The sequence below is a fragment of the Eleginops maclovinus genome, chromosome 5, assembly GCF_036324505.1.
Source record: "Eleginops maclovinus isolate JMC-PN-2008 ecotype Puerto Natales chromosome 5, JC_Emac_rtc_rv5, whole genome shotgun sequence".
Lineage (NCBI taxonomy): Eukaryota > Metazoa > Chordata > Actinopteri > Perciformes > Eleginopidae > Eleginops > Eleginops maclovinus.
Window position 1 is genome coordinate 23,235,118 of NC_086353.1, and position 7,446 is coordinate 23,242,563.

Genomic DNA, 7,446 nt, shown 5'->3' on the forward strand with positions numbered 1-7,446 from the left:
TAGGGAGATTTAGTGACCCCTTGTGGGACATGAGCCGCAGTTCATGACTGTGATTACGCGCCCAAAACCGCTCTCATTTTATTGAGTGCTATACTGGGTTCTTTGTCAAATACCTGGGATTCTCACTCAAGGATTTACGGAGACACTGGCATGTAAATAGACACATCCTTGGGCAAAAAACACACACACTCTTAAGAGCCCACTTGAACCCGTCATAAGTCTCAGCGTCATTCCCTCTCTCCTCCTCTGCTCCTTTACCCACTTCACAGCTACATTAGCACTTGATTTGGGTGTAATGGACCCCCCCTCTTTCCCGCCCGCTCTCATTGGCTGCGGCTGGCCTCCAGCCCAGCCCACCTGCTCCACAGCGCTCTCCTTAATGTGACTGGCCGAGGATGATGGATCACCCCCTGTCACTTCCACCTCCTCCTCCAATCAACAACCAGCCATGGAAATTGATTGTTCTAATTTGCTCTCATTATTATTATGATATTAAGCACAATATACAGACACAGCTCACTGTCAGATCTGGGCAACAGCGTCATTAGTTACAGGGGCTGGAGAATACGCCTCGGTGGGGTTTTCTCCCACGTACGCCAAGATGTAAAGGAATCAGCGAGCGTTGGAGAAACACACTGCTTTTTCTTAATAAGATTTGCCATGCAGCCCCTCACTGAGGTGATGTAGCATCTAATTAAGTTCAATTCGGTGCATCTGGGAAAGAGAAAAAGGAAGATATGATTAAGTTCCTGCGCGTCACAAGCGGCACCATCTCTTGCAGCTGCCTGATCCGAGGAGTTGGAAGGTGCCATTGTGAAGAAACACTTGTTCTTACATTCGCAAATGGTGCAAACATACAGTTATTAAATGCTGCTTGGAAAATGCAATTAAGATGCACAACTGTATATTTGTACGAGGAATGGGGCTGAATGACAATGAGGGCACATAATCAGTGCTGAAAAAACTGAAATGTTGACTTTAATTAAATGTATTGTGTCAATAGAATTTCACATAACTGTATTAGGTTAGTTGAAAGCAATAATATTGAGTTAAAAAAAACATTAGATTCAACTTAATATTATTGCTTCCAACTAACCTAATACAGTTATGTGAAATCTATTTACACAATACATTTAATTAAAGTTTTTTCAGTGAGGGATCCGTCCCACTTAGTTTTCTGGGGTCTACGTGTGTCCTTGTGCCAGAGACAGAATGACATTGTGGGTGACCTTTTTCTTTCTTCCTCTCCAAAAACCTCTTTTGTCTCCGTCATCATGCCTGAAGAAGAACAACCAAAGGTCAGCCGTATTATCATTCTGAAAGGCCTCCCCCCCCACTTCACTGCTGTATTCTCAAGCCTGGTTTGAGATGACATCCTGATATTACTGCAGCAGCCCTCCAGCTGTATAATACTCTGTGTACCATGGACCAAAGTGTATCCCCAGTCATGCTGTTACCAGCCCAGAGTATATTGGATAGTGCTTACATTAACACACAGTGTCTAACAAACCGCTTACGCTCCTTTAATTGGATTACAAGGAGTGCTGCATTCCCATTGGTGAGATTAGGAGGGTCCGGGCACGGAGCCGACTCCCCTCCTCCCCTGCGCGAGCGAGGCATCTGATTCGCCATCCTCCCTAACGACCCGCAAAATGCCAGGTGTTTGATTGGTGGAGTGTCGCTGGCACGGGTGTTTATTGGTCCATGACAGTGTAATAAGGGGGGATGCCAAGTCGACTGTCAGGGCGTTAAAGTGTCGACTCTGATCTAGCGGTGATTAATGAGCCTATTTATTTATTTAGTGGCCTTAAATACAGTTTGTGGGGATACTTTTCTCTAAGTAGATTTAAAGGTCATCTTTGAAAATCTAGTAGAAAAGGATTCAACAACAAGTACGCTTGGTTCTTACTTAACTTTAAACATTTTAGAAAAAAACTAAACTTGCAGAAATGCTCCTCTTTAGTTGAGCTTGTGAATGCAGTGTAAAATAAAATAACATCCATAAGTATTTTCTCTGAATTTGTTGTGGAAATGGTGGGGAATTTATGCATCCGTAGGGGGCTGTATTTACTATCCTAAAGTTTGACACCATTTGGATTCCGTAAATTGAAATTTACTACATTTAGGGCCAACAAAATGAACAAATTATAATATTAATTTCTTTTTTGCATTCTAATGATTTCCAAGATAGCACATATCACTGGCTGTTTGTGTTCGAACGATGTACAGGATACAAATTCTATATCTATATTGAATATTATGAAGCAGGTCAAAATTGTAGTAGTAAGACATGATGGTAGTCTGCACCAGATTATTAACAAAGTCAACAAGTTTTTAGTAAGGTCACCCCAATAACAGGATGGAACTGTATTTAACCAAAATCTGAATAATTACACAAACCACAGATAACTGTGTCTTTGTGTAGACTGGGTGAACTCACCCTTTACATTGCAGCATTTTTTCACATTAGCTTTCATGAGCGTTGCGAAGTGTGCGTGTGTGTGCGCGAGACAAAAAGAGAGAAAGTGCTCCTTTTGACCTTCCACACTTTGAACTCTGACTTCTGAACTTCCGCTGTAAATCTTGTGTTTTGGGGCCTTTTCACCTCACATTTCCCCAAACCTCTGACCACTAACTTATGTGGAGTCCTCGGCACAAGCTGCTGAAAACCTGGCAGCTGCTGGCCTCCTGTGAAGGAGGACCCTCTCCATCATGGCGGTGACACCTTAACTGTCCTGCTCTCGCTCAGTGAGGAAGGCCCCCTGCCACCACACACACACACACACACACACACACACACATACAGCAACACATGCACTTTCTCTTGTGGCAGTGAAAGGACAAACACAATGACACAAAGTTCATGCAGTCACTTTCTTTTCTCGCACAGGTGCAAAAGTGTGTTCTTTGGGGCACAAACATGGCAAACACACACACACACACACACACACACACACACACACACACACACACACACACACACACACACACACACACACACACACACACACACACACACACACATGCTCACAGTTATCCCCAAGAAATGTCATTGAATCTTAGTTCCCACACCACACACTATCTAGAATAGCACCAGAAACAATTCTCCTTTTGACTGCCTTTTTCACACACACACACACACACACACACACACACACACACACACACACACACACACACACACACACACACATGAATACACTCACACACTGGAGCACCACCATTATGCCTTAATGTACTCTGGCCTGTCCCTGCAGGTGACCTGACCCTTACTGTCCTGTCTGTCAGAGAGAGAGGAGCCAATTCAGCCAGATGGCAGCAGAGCAGAATAGCAGCGAACAACAGGCCGAGTTAATATGTAGCTTTAACCATTGTCTCCTCCGCCTGACAATGGAGCGAGCTGGGAGGGCGGAGCGCTCGCTGGAGCTGCGGCTAAAGATGGACTCTGCGTGTATTCTTTGAGGAGTTCATAAAAACAGAGCTAAAACCCACTTGATTCATCACTGTCTCATTTGGGCAGGAAAGCAAATGGACACAAGGGGTGGGTTTACTGTGGAGTGTGGAGTCAGCAGTGAAAAGTGCAAAAACACACCTCTGTTTACTTGGTATTAAATCCATTCATCACAGCTAAGAATAAGTTTGCATTCAGGGGTCCATTTCATGAAATGCATCGCAATCAGATCTGCTAATCATGCTACTGCAGTCGAGTTAAACACAAAAAAACAGACATCAAAGAGCTTTTCTTTCCCTCAATAACAACAACGCCCGCTAACATCCCCACTGCCAGCCTCTGTTCCTTGGCGCTATCACTTTCCTAAAGATGAGGGTAATTTTCTATGCAAATGGGCCGCCGTCATTGTCCCCGCCTCGTTAATCTGGGCCTGGGCTCCTTTGACAAACCCCTCTCTGATTGATGAGGCCCTGACAGCTCCAATGTGTGCGTGCATTTTCACAGATTGACATCATCATTAAGGAGCGAGAGCAGGGCCTGAATCACTGCAGATTTACTCCCCCCGCCACCACCATCACCCCCACCACCATGTCCTCCCCTCCCACACACACACACACCTCGCCTTTGCGAGCAATTGCTTGTATGCATGCAGGAAGACACACAAAAGCAGCCCACCATCCGTCTAACAGCTGAGGCTTCCCTTCTGTACCCACAGAGTCAGGCAGGCGGCAGAATGCAAAGCGCTCACTCATTGGCTGCCTGAATCTGTCATGTTGAAGTTAATTGGTGTAGGCTTTAAGCAAATTTCCAGCAGCAGTCACCACTTGATGGGTGAGCCACTGTCATATGGCACCTATTGATTCACCCAGGGGATGAGATGACTCCCATAATGCTCGCTATGTCAGTGTCACCCTCTCAGAGAGAGGCCGATAGCCCCTTCTCTACGCCGTCTGTTGATGTAGATGTGAGACGAGAGTATTTTAAATCATGCTTTATTCATATTCATTCAATCTGGAGGGGATCCACAGGCTGGATTTTTAGTGTTTCAATCGGCTAAAGTCCATTTTGGAGTTCATTTGAAAATGGAAAAATCGTTACCTAATCCTATTGCTTTGGCCCCGAGCTACGACATAAGAACCATTGGCGTGTGCTGGCAGAGCAGAAAAAAAGAAAAGAAGAAGAGACACAAACCCTGACTGAGTGGAGGCAGCTGCAGATGAGCAAATAAAGCATTCAATATTTATGACTGAAATTAAAACCAGATAAAGATGTCACATATTACCGTGTCCCCGCCCTCCACTCCTCCCTCCCCTCCCTCCCTCCCAGGCCCCTGGCCCTAACTCCGGTGCTCACAACTCTCTGTTCTCTCTCAGCGCGAGTGAAAGGGAAGCATTATTCCTTCCCAGCCCAATGTCTTCAAAGACAGTAATGAATGCAATGCAGTGACCCAGAAAATGGACTTTAGAGAAGGAGAGGGAGAAAAAAAAAGCAATCTTGCGTTTGTGGCGGAGCATTATCACTTTACTCCCCTCCCCTCGTCCACTCCCCTCCCAGGCGGGTGTGTGCGTTACTATATGTGTGTGTGTTTGTGTGTGTGTGCACCTGCCATTACGTGCGTCTCCAAGGGCCAATGTTCCTGGGTGTGTTCCTGTGAATTTGTATGAGTGTGCACACTTGCCTCAGACTGTGTGTGTGTGTGTGTGTGTGTGTGTGTGTGTGTGTGTGTGTGCATGCATACATATGTGTGTGTGCTGAAGTCTCCATCAAGAGGGAATGGGCACGGGCTGACAGGCAGGCCCATTGTGGGGTTAATTAAACACTTCAGGTTTAACACCCCGTCCCTGTCGTTAACCCAAACACTGGCTCATCACTCATTCGCGCCACACTTCAGTTAGAGAGCATTGGGGGGGGGGGACAATGGAGATGTCACTGCGGCTAGGGGTGTGTTGGGTGACGGGAGGGTATCAGAGCAGTGGAGGCGGTGAGAGTTTGTATCAGAAAGAGCCTTTTTTAAAAGTGTTTTGACAGGAATAATGAAAGTGCCCGTTGTTAAAGTGATATGGTGGTCCAACTAACCAGTATGTCATTTAATTCGCAGGAAAACCACCAAATAAGAAATCTGGTATGAGTGCTCCATTAAAGAGCTTCAGTGATTGCAGTATCTTCAGGGATGGAGCTCCTGTTCCAGATGTTTCATCAAAACAAACCCACAACATTTTAGAAGCAGGAGCATGTGTGAGGTGTGATGGGTTTTCCATGCTAGTGGTAGTTGTTCCTGGTGGCAGAAAATACAGATGGGTTACAGAGACATTGCCATAAAAAGGTTTTAGACTGCAAGGAGTCACCAGAACAGCTTCAGTGCTCTTAGGCAGTTTCTCCAAATCTCAACAACATGCTGCATCTAAATTTTTCTATAAACTTGCTATCTTGAGGGCATACATACAAACAAATATGGCAGAGCTCTTTGATTCCTGAATTACAAAATGGTAAATTTCAGAAAAGTTGATTGAGGAATTCTGGACATTTTCACCACTATTGGTCGCCATCTTGGCTCCGTTGCGGAATAGGCGATCAAACTTGTAAAAACTGCCCAAAATATTTATTAATGTATTATATTTTGAAGACAATATTGTCAAATGTCAGCGGAAAATGCTCCGAAAGGTGACAATTATCCATTCAAAAGAAGAAGAAAATGCGGTCAATTGTTGCGCTTGTCATTCACTTGCACAACCCAACTCATTAAATGCCTTTGCATAATTGTATAATTTTTTTGACACGGAATGCGATTCAAAATGTTTAAGACCAAACGTACACAATGTAAAAAGTTGATTGCTGTTGTTGCACCTTAACACGTTTGTCCAAATTCCTCAATGTTAAATTGGGTGTGTTCCACAAAGGCCATGAGATGTGATTACTTTCAAATACCTTTCAGTGACACCTCATATGCTGTATGGAAACAACTATCTTTGGTAAAGACTCTGAAAACATTTCTATATCAGCAACATCCACTTTTTTCCACTGCTTTGATGCTCAGATTGTATGTCCTTGCACCCATTAGACTTTAGCGTTTAGCTCTTAATAGACATTAAAGTAAACTTTGATTGCTGCTTATCCAGTCATTAATATTTAATCTCAAAAATGTTACATAAGATTTAAAAAAAAAAGGTTTTCAGGGGCTTTTATATTTATTTCTTGATTGTTTTCCCCCTTTAATTTGCCCCATGTCTGTACTGTGTTTGATAATTACATCCAGAAGCATTTATTGAACTGGTCATCTGAGGGAGAAACTACCCCTGCCTGCAGTGTAATGGATCCTCACACCACTAGGTAGCAGTAGTTTACACCACTGACAAGTTAACCAGTCCACTCAGCTAGTACAGAGCAGCCCCGATCAAACCCTCAATACATGAATGAGTCGGTTCATTTAAAAAAAAAAGGGAAAATTAGGTTAAAGCATCTACTGCTGTATGTTTGCAGTTACTATGAAAGTGCAAAAACTTCAAAAACTTAATCATATTTAATGATATGAGAAGCTCTATCACACTCGTTCAAAGATAACCGGTAAGTTAATTGAGGGGTTAATGGTAGTTGTATTACTTTATAGATTGGTTATTATTATTAGAAGATATTAAGTGTTAGGGTCAGGGTGTAAAACATGTAATGGGGTGGAGTTCATCCTTTCTATTTTGTGTTAACTCTGATATAAATTGTGGTAATTCTTAAATAAGTATTACATGAAATGGGTTTCTGACTTTTTGAAAAGGCCATTATGCCTGCAGTAAAAATGTTCTTAAGTTGTTAATAAAGGGATTTCTGATTAAGATTGTCAGTCCCTTCTTTAGAATTACAAAGTAAAAACTTAAATAAGTAGAGTCTTTGCAACCTGGCAACCCTTAAGTTGATGGTTTAATTGCGTATAGCTGATGTGAAGTATTAGAACATCCTTTATTAATGATTAATAAAAATATTGGTTACAAATTACATTATAAAGGTGT